Raw genomic sequence first — 15,060 nt, forward strand, 5'->3', positions numbered from 1 at the left:
GAACCTAGAGATTATCATACTAAGTGAAGTTAGGCGGTGAAAGACAAACATCATATGATATCACTTCTATGTGGAATCTAAAAAAAGGATACAAATGAACTTATTTGCAGAACAGAAACAGACTCACAGACTTTGAAAAACTTATGGTTACCAAAAGGGACAGGTGGGGGAGAGGGGGATGGACTGGTGGTTTGGGATCAGCATATACACACTGAGGTACATGGAATGATTGGCCGGTGGGGACCTGCTATATAGCACAGAGAACGCTACCCAATATTCTGTGGTAATCTATGGGGGAAAAGAACCTGAAAGAGAATGGATGTGTGTATATGTATAACTGAATCACTGTTGCAGAAATTATCATAACCTTGCCAATGAAATACACTGTAATAAAACTTGAAAAAATAAACAAGGGAGTTCCCATCATGGAGCATCAGAAATGAATCTGGGAGTTCTCGTCGTGGCGCAGTGGTTAACGAATCCGACTAGGAACTGTGAGGTTGCGAGTTCGGTCCCTGCCCTTGCTCAGTGGGTTAACGATCCGGCGTTGCCGTGAGCTGTGGTGTAGGTTGCAGACGCGGCTTGGATCCCGCGTTGCTGTGGCTCTGGCGTAGGCCGGTGGCTACAGCTCCGATTCAACCCCTAGCCTGGGAATCTCCATATGCCGCGGGAGCGGCCCAAGAAATAGCAGCAACAACAACAACAACAACAACAGACAAAAGACAAAAGACAAAAAAAAAAAAAAAAGAAATGAATCTGACTAGGATCCATGAAGATGTGGGTTCCTTCCCTCGCCTTGCTCAGTGGGTTAAGGATCTGGAGTTGCCATGAACTGTGGTGTAGGTCACAGATGTGGCTCAGATCCTCCATTGCCATGGCTGTGGCGTAGGCTAGCAGCTGTACCTCCAATTCAACTCCTAGCCTGGAACTTCTATATGCTGCAGGTGCAGCCCTAAAACGCAAAAAAAAAAGGTAAAATAAAACATCTGTCTTATCACCCATACTTGCCTCCTGGACTTCCTGACTCCTGGTTACTGGAAATGTCTTCCTCTCCTGGCCCCCTACCTTTGCAGAGGCCCCCAGTGGTCCTGACTGCTGGGTCTGCGGCCTGGTCCCCGTCTCCAGTGCCCAGGGGCTGCCATGTACAGGTCACTCATTCAACCACACCCAAAGGGAATCTTGGCTTTCTTTTTGGTGACCTGACTTTCACTGATGAAATTTCTCGGTTTGATTATAATGACTGTAAACAATATGTTTTTTCCCTGGTTGGAAAACCCATCAAATGATTCCTGAATTCCCACTGGCTTGAGGTGGTTGGGCTAAACACAGAGTCTTGAGGTCCGCAGCCCCCACCGGCATAGAAAAGACAAACCATATCCAAATAAATCATAGATGTAGGGAGTGTCTTCCCTGTGAAGTAACTCACAAGAGATTACACACTGAATGGACAGGAAAAGAAGCAGCTTCTTACATGACAGGCATTGTTATGCCTCCCAAACAAGGGATCTGGGTGTGTGGAGCCCGTTCTCGCCTTACCTGCCCTATAGGGGAACAGGCCCACGTACCTTGGGGTTTCCTTCTCTCCTGGGTCATGTGTGTCTGTGTGTCTCTGTGTGTATCTCTTCTAATGGGAAGTTTCCCATAACCTTCCTGCTATTAAGTCCAGGTGGCGGGTCCGTCATGGTTTGTCATGGTGAGAACGGTTGACATCTGTTTTCCTTCCTCAACACCTGGGTATAGGTGCCATATTGGAAATACTGGAAATCCACGCAATAGCAAGGATTTTTTTTTTTTGTCTTTTTAGGGCAGCACCCACAGCATATGGAGGTTCCCAGGCTAGGGGTCGAATCAGAGCTGTTGCTGCCGGCCTACACCAGAGCCATAGCAACACCAGATCCGAGCCACAGCAGCAACCTACACCACAGCTTGGATTCGTTTCCACTGCGCCACAGTGGGAACTCCTACCACATCAACTTAGAATGACCCCCTCCAGAGCATCTCTCTGTCAAACTAGGAGACCACGCAAAGGAGAAAGATGGTGCTGCAAAACCATCTGGCGCTATGGAGTTCCCATTGCGGCACAGCAGAAAGGAATCCAGCTAGTAACCATGAGGATGCTGGTTCAATCCCTGGCCTCACGCAGTGGGTTAAGGATCCAGCGTTGCCGTGAGCTGTGGTGTAGTTTGCAGACGCGGCTTGGATCTGGCGTTGCTGTGGCACAGGCCGGCAGCTGTAGCACTGATTTGACCCCTAGCCTGGGAACCTCCATATGCCGTGGGTGCAGCCTTTAAAAACAACAACAAAAAACCCCCACACATCTGGCTTTAGACATGTTGACAGCCTCGCAGGAGAAGCTTGTGCCTTTACTGGGCAGGAACGCTGTGTATATATACCTTCATCTGAATCCAACATAATGGATTTACTTTCCCATGTGAAAACAGTCATTAATCAAAGTTTCCTTTATTGATGCTTTTACCCGCTGGGTTACTTCTCTCCTGGGTAAATGTGGAACCATTGTTCTTAGTGTCCTTTGTTCTTGCTGCTGCTTATCCTGCTGCTGCCAAGGAATGCAAGCCACGTCCTCCATCTGGCCCTAGAGTCTACACAGAAGAATGACACATGAGGCTGCACGGCCATCAAGACTTCATCAAGGAGTTCCCGTTGTGACGCAGCGAAAACAAATCCGACTAGGAACCATGAGGTTTCGGGTTTGATCCCTGGCCTCGCTCAGTGAGTTAAAGATCCGGTATTGCCGTGGGCTGTGGTGTAGGTCACAGATGCGGCTCGGATCTCAAGTTGCTGTGGCTCTGGCATAGGCCGGTGGCTACAGCTCTGATTGGACCCTTGGCCTGGGAACCTCCATATGCTGTGGGTGTGGGCCCAGAAAAGACAAAAAAAACAAAAAACAAAAAAACAAAAACTTCATCAAGAGGTCAGGGGTGGAGTGTCTGGCTGCTGGCATGACTGACCCATCTTGGCTCATTCAGCTCCTCCAGTCCTTCCACTGACCCTACCCAGGACGGTACTGTGCAATAAATGACTTCTCTGTGGTCAAGGGCTTTGTAGTTGATAGATATTGTTTAATGACCCTTAGGTCCAGGTGGTCTCCATTTAGTCTCCAAGGATGAAGGCCTTTTGATGGCATATTCCTGTGCCCACCAGACTCGTCACCCATTCATAATTCTTGACTTAGGAAGGCACTTCCCATTTCCAAGCACCTACCCCCATACCCTAGGTTAACTAAAAAATTGCCCTCATGGCCCCTCAGCAGTGCAGAGTGAAGCTGCAAATGCCTTTGGATCATTGGCCACTGGATCCCACTCTGTGAGTGAGTTACCCTATGATAAACTCAACCATTGAATATATGGCACTGTTTACTTCATTTGGTGGTCTCATGATACCTTGTCAGTTTGGTAGGCCCCCTTTTTTTTCTTTTAATCTTTTTTTGTCTTTTTAGGGCCCCACCTGTGCATATGGAGGTTCCCAGACTAGGGGCTGAATCGGAGCTGTAGCTGCTGGCTACACCACTGCCACCCCAACGTAGGATCCAAGCCGAGTCTGCGACTTACCCCACAGCTCATGGCAACGCCAGATCCTTAACTCACTGAGAGAGGCCAGGGATCAAACCCGAGTCCTCACGGATACTAGGCGCATTTGTTAACCACTGAGTCATGACGGGAACGCCCGTTGGGCACCTTTTATTTCCTCCACCCTCTAATAGTCATCTCTTAATTACCTCTACGCTTTTTTCCTCTGGAAGAGTGAGTCCAAACAGAAGACAGTTTTTGGCAGCTCCCTCTCTCCCTCATGATACATAATATCCCTGAAATAAGAACAGGATGAATGAGAAGTAGAATTTTATTTTATAATTTATTTTTCTTTTTAGAGCCACACCTGTGGCATATGTATGGACGTTCCCAGGCTAAGGGTTGAATCGGAGCTGCAGTTGCCAATCAACGCCACAGCCACAGCCACAGCCATGCTGGGTCCGAGATGCATCTGTGACCTATGTCCCTACGTTCGGCAACACCAAATCCGTACCCACTGAGCAAGGCCAGGGATCAAATCTCCATCCTCACGGACACTATGTTGGGTTTTTAAGTCACTGAGCCACAACAGGAAGTCCTGAAAAGTAGAATTTTATTATTTATTTATTTTGCTGTTTTTAGGGTTGCACCCACAGCATAGGGAAGTTCCCAGGCTAGGAGTTGAACTGGAGCTACAGCTGCTGGCCTGCACCACAGCCACAGCAATGCCAGATCCGAGCCCCATCTGCGACCTACACTACAGCTCACAGCAAGGCCAGATCCTTGACCCACTGATTGAGGCCAGGGAGTGCCAACCCTGCATCCTCTTGGACACTAGTTGGATTTTTTTCTGCTGTGCCACAAAGGGAACTCCGGTCCTTGACTTTAATAGCTAAACTATTATTATTTAGTCTTGCTCCACTGTATTTTTTTGTTTCTGCATTTTCTCACTTCTCTGATTAAAGTTATTCTTTAAAACTTGGGGAAGACCTAGGAAGCTGAAGTTTTTCTACAAACAAGAGGCAGGAGAAGGAGTTCCCACTGTGGCTCAGCGGGTTACCAGCCTGACTAATATCCATGAGGATGTGGGTTTGATCCCTGGCCTCAATCAGTGGGTTAAGGATCCGGCATTGTCATGACCATGAGCTGTGGTGTCACAGATGCGGCTCGGATCCTGCGTTCTTGTGACTGTGGTGTAGGCCAGCAGCTGCAGCTCTGATTTGACCCCTAGCCTGGGAACTTCAATTTGCCTCTGGTGCGGCCCTAAAAAGCAAAAAAAAAGAGGTAGTGGAGGATGTGACGGGGGGAGGGGGGTTTGGTCTGTTCTGGGAACAGCACCATGGGGTACTCCCTTACAGAAGTTCCTAGAAATAATTTTTTTGTTTTTTGTTTTGTCTTTTGTCTTTTTAGGGCCACACCCGCAACACATGGATGTTGCCAGGTTAGGGGTCAAATCCGAGCTGTTGCTGCTGGCCTACGCCAGAACCACAGCAACACCAGTTCCGAGCTGCATCTGCGACCTACACCACAGCTCACGGCAACGCTGGATCCTTAACCCACTGAGCGAGGCCAGGGATCGAACCCACAACCTCATGGTTCCTAGTCAGATTCGTTTCCGCTGCGCCAAGATGGGAACTCCACTGGAAATAATTAAAAATAGACAGCAGAAACTTTCAAAAGTGGTAGAATGGTTAAAACATGAAGTCCATGAAATCTGGAAGGTAGAACAGAGCTCAGGGAGATGAAGAATTGGTCCAGAAAATACAACATATAAACAGAGTTCCCTGGGGCTCTTGCTGTGGTGCAATGGGATCGGTGGCGTCTTGGGAGTGCTGGGATGCAGGTTTGATCCCTGACCTGACAGGGTTAAGGATCTGCTCTAGCTGTGGTTTAGGTCACAACTGCGGCTCAGATCTAGTCCAAATGCCTCAGGGTGGCCAAAAAAGGAAAAAAAAAATAAGATGAAAGGAGCTCGCAAAAGAGAGAAAAACGGAAACAAATGACAACCACACACACCCCCACACAAAAACTAAAGGAAGTTTCTAGAACTGGGCATCTATTAATACATCCTTACTGTAGTAAAAATATCCAAAAGTGCCCAGAAGCAAGAATGAAAGACCTGCAGAGGACTGAGCATGTGAAAAATCAGAGCCCCAGGACAGAGAGAAGGCTCCCAATCATCTCACATAAGGGGTCTGGACTAAGAATGACCTTGGATTCGCAACAGTAAACATGTTACTCCAAGACCATGGAGCCATGTTCCAAGTTTGGGGGAATATTGTTTGCAACAATATTCATTACCAGCCAGATTATTGTTGAAGAATAAGTGATGCTGTACGTTGGATTTAGGCTTAGAAACAGTTTGAGCTACATTTTTTTTTTAAAGAACATGATAAAACACACAAAACATAATGTTTACCATCTTCAGGGGGAGGAAGTGGGGTGATTGGGGAGCTTGGGGTTCATAGATACAAACTATTGCCTTTGGAATGGACTAGCAATGAGATCCTGCTGTGTAACACTCGGAACTCTGTCTAATCACTTATGAGGAAGTATGATAATGTGTGAAAACAGAGTATGCACATGTTTGTGTAACTGGGTCGCCATGCTGTACAGTAGAACAAAAATTGTATTGGGGAAATAACTGTTCAAAAATAATAACAAAAAAATTTTACCATCTTAAATATATATATTTTTAGAGCTGAACCAGCAGCATATGGAGGTGCCCAGGCTAGGGAATCAGAGCATAGCTGCCAGCCTACACCAGAGCTCACAGCAGCGCTGGATCCTTAACCCACTGATCGAGGCCAGGGATCGAACCCAAGCCCTCATGTACACTAGTCGGGTTTGTTACCGATGAGCCATGACAGGAACTCCATCTTAACCATTTTTAAGTACAAAGTTCAGATGGGTTAAGTTGGTTGTACAACCAACGTGTAGGACTTCTACATCTTGCAAAACTGAAACTTGATTAAGTCATAACTCCCCTCTTTCCCTTCCTACCATGTCCCCACCCCAGGCCCTGGCAACAACCCTTCTGCTTTCTGTCTCTATGATTTTGTCTACTCTAGCCACCTCACATAAATGCAATTGTACAACATTTGCCTTTTTGTGACTGGCTCATTTCATGCAGCATAATGTCCTCTAGGTTCATCCAAGTTGTCTCATCCTGAGAATCAATCTTCCTTCCTTCCTTCCTTCCTTCCTTCCTTCCTTCCTTCCTTCCTTCCTTCCTTCTTTCTCTCTCTCTCTCTCTCTTTCTTTCTTTCTTTGCCAGGCCTGTGGCATGCAGAACTTCCTGGGCTAGGAATTGAACTTACACCACAACAGTGACAATGCTAGATCCTTAACTGCTAGGCTCAGGGAACTCCTCTTTCCTCTTTGAGGCTGAAGCATCTTCCATTTTATGCATATACCACATTTTGTTCATCTGCTCATCTGTTGATGGACAGTGGGGTTCCTTCCACTTCTTGAGTATGGTGAATTCCATTGCTGTGAATACAGGTGCACCCATATCTGTTTGAGTCCTTGCTTTCAATTTTTTGGGGTATACACCTAGATGTGGGATTGCTGGGTCACATGGTAACTCTATTCTTAATATTTTGAGAAAGAGATGACTTCATTTAACCTCTGCTGAAAGGAGAGAGATGACTCAGCTGTTCCTCCCAAATCCAGAAACCATGTAGTGGTTTCTGCAGTGTTTGGAGCCCAAAGCCTGCTCCCTGCTTCCAGAACGGGCCCACTTCCTTCCCTCTGCATGTGGCCAGGCAGCTGCTGCAGTCCCTTCTGGGAGAGAAGCATCGGATGCAGAGAGCAGGGACTTTTCGGTTTCCATCTGGTTCCAGCAGGACTTCCCCAAGCCCAAGGCTGTGGTTCCACTTTCTGCGTTCTTGCTCCACTCTGCTGGCTTCCCTGTTTGGGCCCTAGCCTGTTCCCGGGACTGTGCGGCTCCTGCCCAGCCCTCCTCAGCCACCACCCCTACTGGTCCTGGCCCCTGCAAGACGTCTTGGGACTCTCCCCTCCCCCTACCGAGGGCCAGAAGCCACTGTGCCTTCCCTGAGACCTTGTGGGAGCTTCTCTGGACTTGAAGAGGGCTTGCAGGTAACTTTCCATCACATGGGAGGGAGCAGAGTCAGTCCTAGGAAGCTTCACAAGCAGATATGGCTCCTCCTTGAGGAGATGCAGATACTGACTACCCTTTTTCCCCAGTGAACACCTGCCAGTGGGGGAGGCATCTTCCAGCAAGGTCTCCATAACCACCTCAGGGAAGCCTTGGCAGAAAGTTGCTCATGTTTATACACAGAAAATCTAGAAACCATGCTTCAAGCCCTGGGAGCATTTCTGGTCTCCGGTGAGTTCCCCACCTCACTCTCCCCAGGAGAGGGCAACTCGACATGTGTCTGCTCTGGTGGGCGCCCTGCACACCTAGAGGTGTCGTCACGTGGCAGACTGCCATGGGACTTGTGAAAGGGCACATGTCTCACAGCCAGAAGGGCCCATGCCAGAGGAAGAAGCTCAGGGTAGCCTCCAGGCTCGGAGATGGATGCCCTGTAACCTAGCAACCAGCATTTAGAGGGCAGCTGCCTCCCTCTCCCCTGGACCAGAGGCATCTTCCTCCTCTCACCCACACCCTGGTCTTGACCTTCCTGACTGCTGGAGTGTTTCCCACCACCTTAGGCCAACATGCCACACCAGGCGGCAGGACACTGTCACCACCACATCCAGTGCGGCATCAGTGTTCGTCCACTTCCCCCCCTGGAAAGCACACCCTGCCCCCTTGGGTGCTGCCTGAAAACCACAGGCCACGTGATAGCATATTCAAGACTGAATGATGCCAATGCAACAGCAGGGTCCCTAGTCACCCTGAGTTACTCCAGCCAGTCACTTTCAGATCCGAAAAGCCCAAACAAGACTGCGGAGGAAATTCCAGCGAGAGTCCTTGCACATCCCCAGCCCCTGCACGAGCCTGGGCTTCCCTCTCCACACCCCATGCAGCTCCTGAGGGCCCAGGGGAGGCCCAGGCCAGGGTTTCCCACCTGGACAGGTGGAAGGGGCTCAGGCAGAGGCAACCCATAGGCCTGGCTTTGAATTCCATTTCCTCCATTTGCATGTTGTGTAACAGCAAACCAGAGTTTCCCGCTCAGAATCTTCTTTTCCTAAGATAGAAACAGGGTGCTTCACGAAGGAAATGAGAGCTGAGATCTCTGAGAAGTGTCACAGGGCACAGGAGGGCCCCAGGAAATCATGAGAACAGAGAGCTAGCACTTGGCATGTGCCCAGATGCCTGTGTTACATTCTCATTTGCACCAACACTCCTGTTCTGGCCAGCCCCATTATACAGAGGGGACTGAGACTCAGAGAGGTTAAGGAACTTGCCTGAGGTCACACAGCTAAGTGATGGAGCCAGAATTTGTGCCCAGTTTTATCTCCAAAGCCCATCTTTATATTCTTCATCCTCTCCTGTAATTCTAGGCAAAACTGGGCTGCAAAGAAATGTGGTAGATTCACATGGCCTGCTGAAACACATGGGGGAGAGACGAAGAACTGCCATTTCCTCCAGCCTGCTGGAGGAGCAGCAGAGCTGGGTTAAAATCCTAGCATCTTCACTCTCTCTTTGCATGATCTTAGGTTAGTCCCTTCACTTTTCTGAAACTCAGTTTCCTCATCTGTAAAGGGGGAATGATTTTTGTCTTGCCTACTTACAGGGAGGGTTAAACAAACAAGTGAAAGGTTGTATAAGGGCCTGCTCAGAGTAGGTGCTCAGAGAATCCCTTGGTGATGCTTCTGGAAACCTGTGGAAATGTCCCTCTCCATCCCATCTGCTCTGCTTAGCAGACCCTCCTCCTGAGCCCGAGGCCCCTTGCATCCTCTGTGTTCTGCTGCTCTCAGCTCTTGCAAACGTCTCTCTCCTTCTTTATCTTGCTGGGTCCAGCAGAGACTCAGCAGCTGTTCACTAGGACTGAAATATACCCTTCGAGGCTGCAAAAACACACACACTGGAGTTCTCGTTGTGGTGCAGTGGTTAACGAATCCAACAAGGAACCATGAGGTTTCAGGTTCGATCCCTGCCCTTGCTCAGTGGGTTAAGGATCTGGCGCTGCCGTAAGCTGTGGTATAGGTCACAGAGGCAGCTTGGATCCCCCGTTGCTGTGGCTGTGGCGAAGGCCAGCAGCAACAGCTCTGATTCGACCCCTAGCCTGGGAACCTCCATATGTTGTGGGAACAGCCCTAGAAAAGGTAAAAAGACAAAAAGACAAAAAAAAAACCCACAAAAAACCCAAACAAAACACACACACACACACACACACACACACACACACACACACACACACACACACACACACACACACACACACACCATTTGACCCAGAAATTCAACTTCAGGAATCTAGTGCAAGGACGTATTTTTCTGTCTAATGATTGAAGAGCAATTAAGCAAATAATTACACAGATAAGTGTACAACTGCAAACTATCCTGGCAAGGAAATGGTTCAATATGTTGGTCGTAGTGGGCTTCCACCTACTCCTTTTGGTCAGGTCAGTCCACTTCTGGACCCAGGAATCCGGGAACATGCTCACAAAATAAAAACCAAGTGAAAGGGAAGGATTTGAAATTTTCTATTGAAAGTTATCACCCAGGAGCATTTTTTTTTTTTTGCAAAAATGTATCTATCTATATATCTACCTGTCTATCTATCTATTATCTATCTTCCAGTCTTACTGAGATATAATTGATACACAGTATTGCGTAAATTTAAAGTGTGCCACATAATGATCTAATTTACATGCATCATGATGTGATTATCACAATAAAATTGGTGAATATCCATCAGCTTATATAGATACAAAGGTGAAGAAATAGAAGAAAAGTTTTTCTTTGTGATTAGAACTCTTAGGATGAACAACTTTTTTGTTTGTTTGTTTGTTTGTTTTTGTTTTTTGTCTTTTCCAGGGCTGCACTCGAGGCATATGGAGGTTCCTAGGCTAGGGGTCTAATCAGAGCTGTTGCTGCTGGCCTATGCCATGGCCACAGCAACACCACATCTGAGCTGTGTCTGTGACCTACACCACAGTTCACGGCAAGGCCGGATCCTTAACCCACTGAGCAAGGCCAGGGATAGAACCTGCAACCTCATGGTTCCTAGTTGGATTCATTTCCGCTGCACCATAAAGGGAACTCCACAACTTTTTTTTTTTTTTTTGGCCTAGCCCTCAGCAGGCAGAAGTTCCTGGGCCAGGGATCAAATCTATGCCATAGCAGTGACAATGCTGGATCCCTAAACTGCTGAGCCACTGGGGAACTACTTAACAACTTTCATATATAACGTACAACAGTGTTAATTATATTATCATGTTCTACATTATATCCTTAGTGCTTATTTATCTTATAACTGCAAGTTTGTACCTTTTGCCTACCTTAATCCTCCCCCCACCCCTTCCCTCTGATAACCACAAACTGGGTCTCTTTTTCTACGAGTTTGTCTGTTGAAGTGTAATTGATCTATGAACTGTGTTAGTTCCTGTCACACAACAGTGATTCAGTATTTCCATACATTTCAAAAATGGTCACCATGATGAGTCCAGTTATGCTCTATGACCATACTAAGATAAGAGGTAGTTATTGACTATATTATTGTTATTATTATTATTATTATTATTATTACTTTCATCTTTTGTCTTTTTAGGGCCACACCCATGGCATATGGAGTTTCCCAGGCTAGGGGTCTAATTGGAGCTGTAGCCACCAGCCTACACCACAGCCACAACAACGTGAGATCCAAGCCATATCTACAACCTACACCGCAGCTCATGGCAACGCCGGATCCTTAACCCACTGAGTGAGGCCAGGGATCAAACCCGCATCCTCATGGATACTAGTCGGGTTTGTTAACCACTGAGCCACAACGGGAACTCTGTTATTGACTATATTATATTCTCCACACTGTATCTTTTTAACCTGTGATTCATTTATTTTGCAACCGGGAATTTGTACCATAGGAGCTGCTTCTTGAAGATCAGGGCTGGATCTGATTTCAGCTGTGTCAAGGGGCAGGCAGTGGTGTCTGTAAATGTCTATGTAAGGAAAGAAAAAGACAAATAAAAAGAACAGGCAACACAGTGGCAAGGAGCACTCTCAGTGACCAGAGCACGGTTTCTTTTCTTTTCTTTTTTTTTTTTTTTGCCTTTTCCAGGCCGCACCCGAGGCATATGGAGGTTCCCAGGCTAGGGATCTAATCGGAGCTGTAGCTGCTAGCCTACACCACAGCCACAGCAATGCAGGATCCGAGCCGCATCTGCCACCTACACCACAGCTCATGGCAATGCCGGATCCTTGACCCACTGAGTGAGGCCAGGGATCGAACCCACAACCTCATGGACACTAGTCGGGTTTGTTTACCACTGCGCCACGACAGGAACTCCCAGAGCATGGTTTCTAAACACCACAAAATGTGCTCTCCAATAAAAGGAACCAAGGCTTCTGGGAGAAATGGTGATTGCAGTGTGAGGGCAGAGAAAAGACAAGCTGATCCTGGAGTATTTCATAGCACCAGGAGATGCTCAGAGAAGGGAACGATGGGGGCATGGCAAAGGGCTCCAGGTGCCAGCCTGGAGAAACTTCCAAAACTGGAATGACTTGAGGAACAAAATGAATAAACATAGTATTAGAATACAGTCAAAGTACAAAACTCAATATACATGAGTCTATACTGACATAAATAATTGAATACATAAATAAAAAGGGGGAAAATGAAAAAAAATTAAATAAGCAGGGGAGAAGAGGCAAGCCTTCCTCACAGAGGAACTCAAAATAATTTATTTGGGAGTTCCTGTTGTGGACCAGCAGAAACGAATCTAACTAGGAACCATGAGGTTGCGGGTTCGATCCCTGGCCTCGCTCAGTGAGCGAGTTAAAGATGCAGCATTACTGTGAACTGTGGTGTAGGCTGAAAACGTGGCTTGGATCTGGCATTGCTGTGGCTGTGGTATAGGCCTGTAGCTGTAGCTCCGATTAGAGCCCTAGCCTGGGAATCTTCATATGCTGCAGGTGTGGCCCTAAAAAAAAAAAGCAAAAAAATAAAATAAAATAAACCAAAATAATTTGTTTGGATGCTGCCGCCTCTGGGAAATGGGGCTGCATTCTGCTCCCCCCACACACACCCTGGTTCTTTCCAAAGAACAGAGAAAGGAGAGGGAAAACAGCAGCTTTACTGTGGTGAAACCCGGAAACACCGCCTTAACCAAGAGGTCAAGATCAATATTACAGTGAGATGTCTTGTGGATATGTCACGCACCTCCTGAAAGGGTGTGATGAGAAGGGCACCTCACCTTGGTAATAACCTCTCCTAAAAACAACAGAAAAAAAAATTGCAAGGCATTCTGCAAAGTACCCCTCAAGACAGTCAAGGTTATAAGAACAAGAAAAATTGAGAAAGTGTCACAGACAGGAGACATTATGACCAAAGGCAACATGGAATCCTGGATGAGATGCTGGACCAGAAAAAAAAAAAAAAATCCATGGAAAAACAGATAAAATCTAAAAAAGTCTGCAGTTCAGTTAACAGTAATGTAGCAATGCTGGTTTCTTAATTTTGACAGATGCTCTCTGGTAACGTGAGAGGCTAGCAACACGGGGATTGGAAACTAGCTAGGTGGATATATATGGGAAATGTCTACTATTTTTGCAAATTTCCTGTATAAAAAAATTTACTGTGTATTCTGCACACACCAGCAGAATAAAAAGTAGAAAGAAACAGCAACATTTTAGTTATAATTTAAGTGGTAGGGGAAAGTGTCCCCTTTTTATTTGTCAAAAGTTTTTTTTTTTTTTTTTTTTAAGGGCTGCACATGCTGCATATGGAAGTTCCTAAGTTAGAGGTGGAATCAGAGCTGCAGCTGCCGGCCTGCGTCACAGCCATAGGAATGCCTATGATGTCTATGCTGTGGCTTACGGCAACGCCAGATCTTTAACTCACTGAGATAGGCCAGGGATCGAACCTGAATCCTCATGGATACTAGTTGGGTTCTTAACCTGCTGAGCCACAGTAGGAACTCCTGTCAAATGTCTTTAATCAGGGTTTATTCTTTTGCTTTAAACTTTTGCTATTGTTATTATTATTTTTTCTGTCTTTTTAGGGCCACACCCACTGCATATGGAGGTTCCCAGGCTAGGGGTTGAATCGGAGCTGTAGCGGCTGGCCTACACCAGAGCTAACGGCAGCACTGGATCCTTAACCTGCCAGGGATTGAACCTGTGTCCTCATGGATACTGGTCAGATTTGTTTCCACTGAGCCAGGACAGGAACTCCTGTTATTTTATTTATTTATTTTTGTCTTTTTGCCTTTTCTAGGGCCGCTCCCAGGGCACATAGAAGTTCCCAGGCTATAGGGATCCAATCAATCAGAACTGTAGCCACTGGCCTACGCCACAGCCATAGCAACTCGGGACTGAGCCGTGTCTGCAACCTACACCATAGCTCACAGCAACTGCTGGATCCTTAACCCACTGAGCAAGGCCAGGGATTGAACCCACAACCTCATCATTCCTAGTAGGATTCGTTAACCACTGAGCCACGACGGGAACTCCAGGAACTCCTGTTATTATTTCTGATTAGAAGTCTTCTACTACTTTTAGAGCGACAAAAAATGAAATCGAGCTTTTTGCACAATATCCGTATCATCTCACTTAATCCTCACAACCAGCTCAGAAAAGATTCTTTCCTACATTTTACAGATGAGGAAAAGAAAACTCAAAAATTGAAGTGATTTGCCTAAAGTTATATAACAAGCAAGAGGAGGAGCTGGGATTTGAACCTCAGTTTGACTGTCAAGGGACAAGGAAAAGACTTACCTATTTCTTCTTTGCTCACTGGAAGTGGTTGGTCTCTTTCCTAAGCAGATTTTTAGCTCAAGGAAGAATTTTTCAGGAGAATTGTCCAGAGGGTAGAGCATCCTGGGAAGGTAATGAGTCCCCAGTGAGTAGAGGGCTTGGAGTGTCCCGCAGAGGGATTCAGGCGACCTGACGCTCTACCTCCCTCCTCAGACTCAAAAGGCAGGGCTGCTCCTTTCCTGTGAGACCCAGAACTACTCGGCGCGGGCGGGCTTCCTTTCCCGGTTCTGCTGTGAGGACCGGGGGGAATGCAGGGGGCGGGGCGGTTCCTTCATCTTCATCCTTGTCCTTCCTCCACGATGGGGTACATCACTGACAACTGGGCACGTGGGGACCAGCTTTTTTTTTTTCTTTTTCTTTTTTGTTGTTGTTGTTGCTATTTCTTGGGCCGCTCCCGCGGCATATGGAGGTTCCCAGGCTAGGGGTCCAATCGGAGCTGTAGCCACCGGCCTACACCAGAGCCACAGCAACGTGGGATCCGAGCCGCATCTGCAACCTACACCACAGCTCACGGCAACACCGGATCGTTAACCCACTGAGCAAGGGCAGGGACCGAACCCGCAACCTCATGGTTCCTAGTCGGATTCGTTAACCACTGCGCCATGACGGGAACTCCCGGGACCAGCTTTTATTTACTCAGAGCCT

At 47.1% G+C, this 15,060-nt stretch overlaps 1 long non-coding RNA gene across 2 annotated transcripts; it reads right to left on the bottom strand.

Annotated features, from left to right (window-relative positions):
• Window positions 1-2,399: 2,399 nt before the first annotated feature.
• LOC125133696 (uncharacterized) lies at window positions 2,400-14,774 on the bottom strand. Of its 2 annotated transcripts, XR_007136499.1 has the most exons (4): window positions 14,377-14,774; window positions 12,821-12,871; window positions 3,737-3,823; window positions 2,400-2,600 (listed from the first exon to the last, which is right to left on the bottom strand). It is a non-coding gene; the product is annotated as an uncharacterized LOC125133696 (long non-coding RNA). The 2 variants fall into 2 exon arrangements; XR_007136498.1 differs by lacking the exon at window positions 12,821-12,871.
• Window positions 14,775-15,060: the final 286 nt, after the last annotated feature.

Source organism: Phacochoerus africanus, chromosome 8 (genome assembly GCF_016906955.1).
Source record: "Phacochoerus africanus isolate WHEZ1 chromosome 8, ROS_Pafr_v1, whole genome shotgun sequence".
Lineage (NCBI taxonomy): Eukaryota > Metazoa > Chordata > Mammalia > Artiodactyla > Suidae > Phacochoerus > Phacochoerus africanus.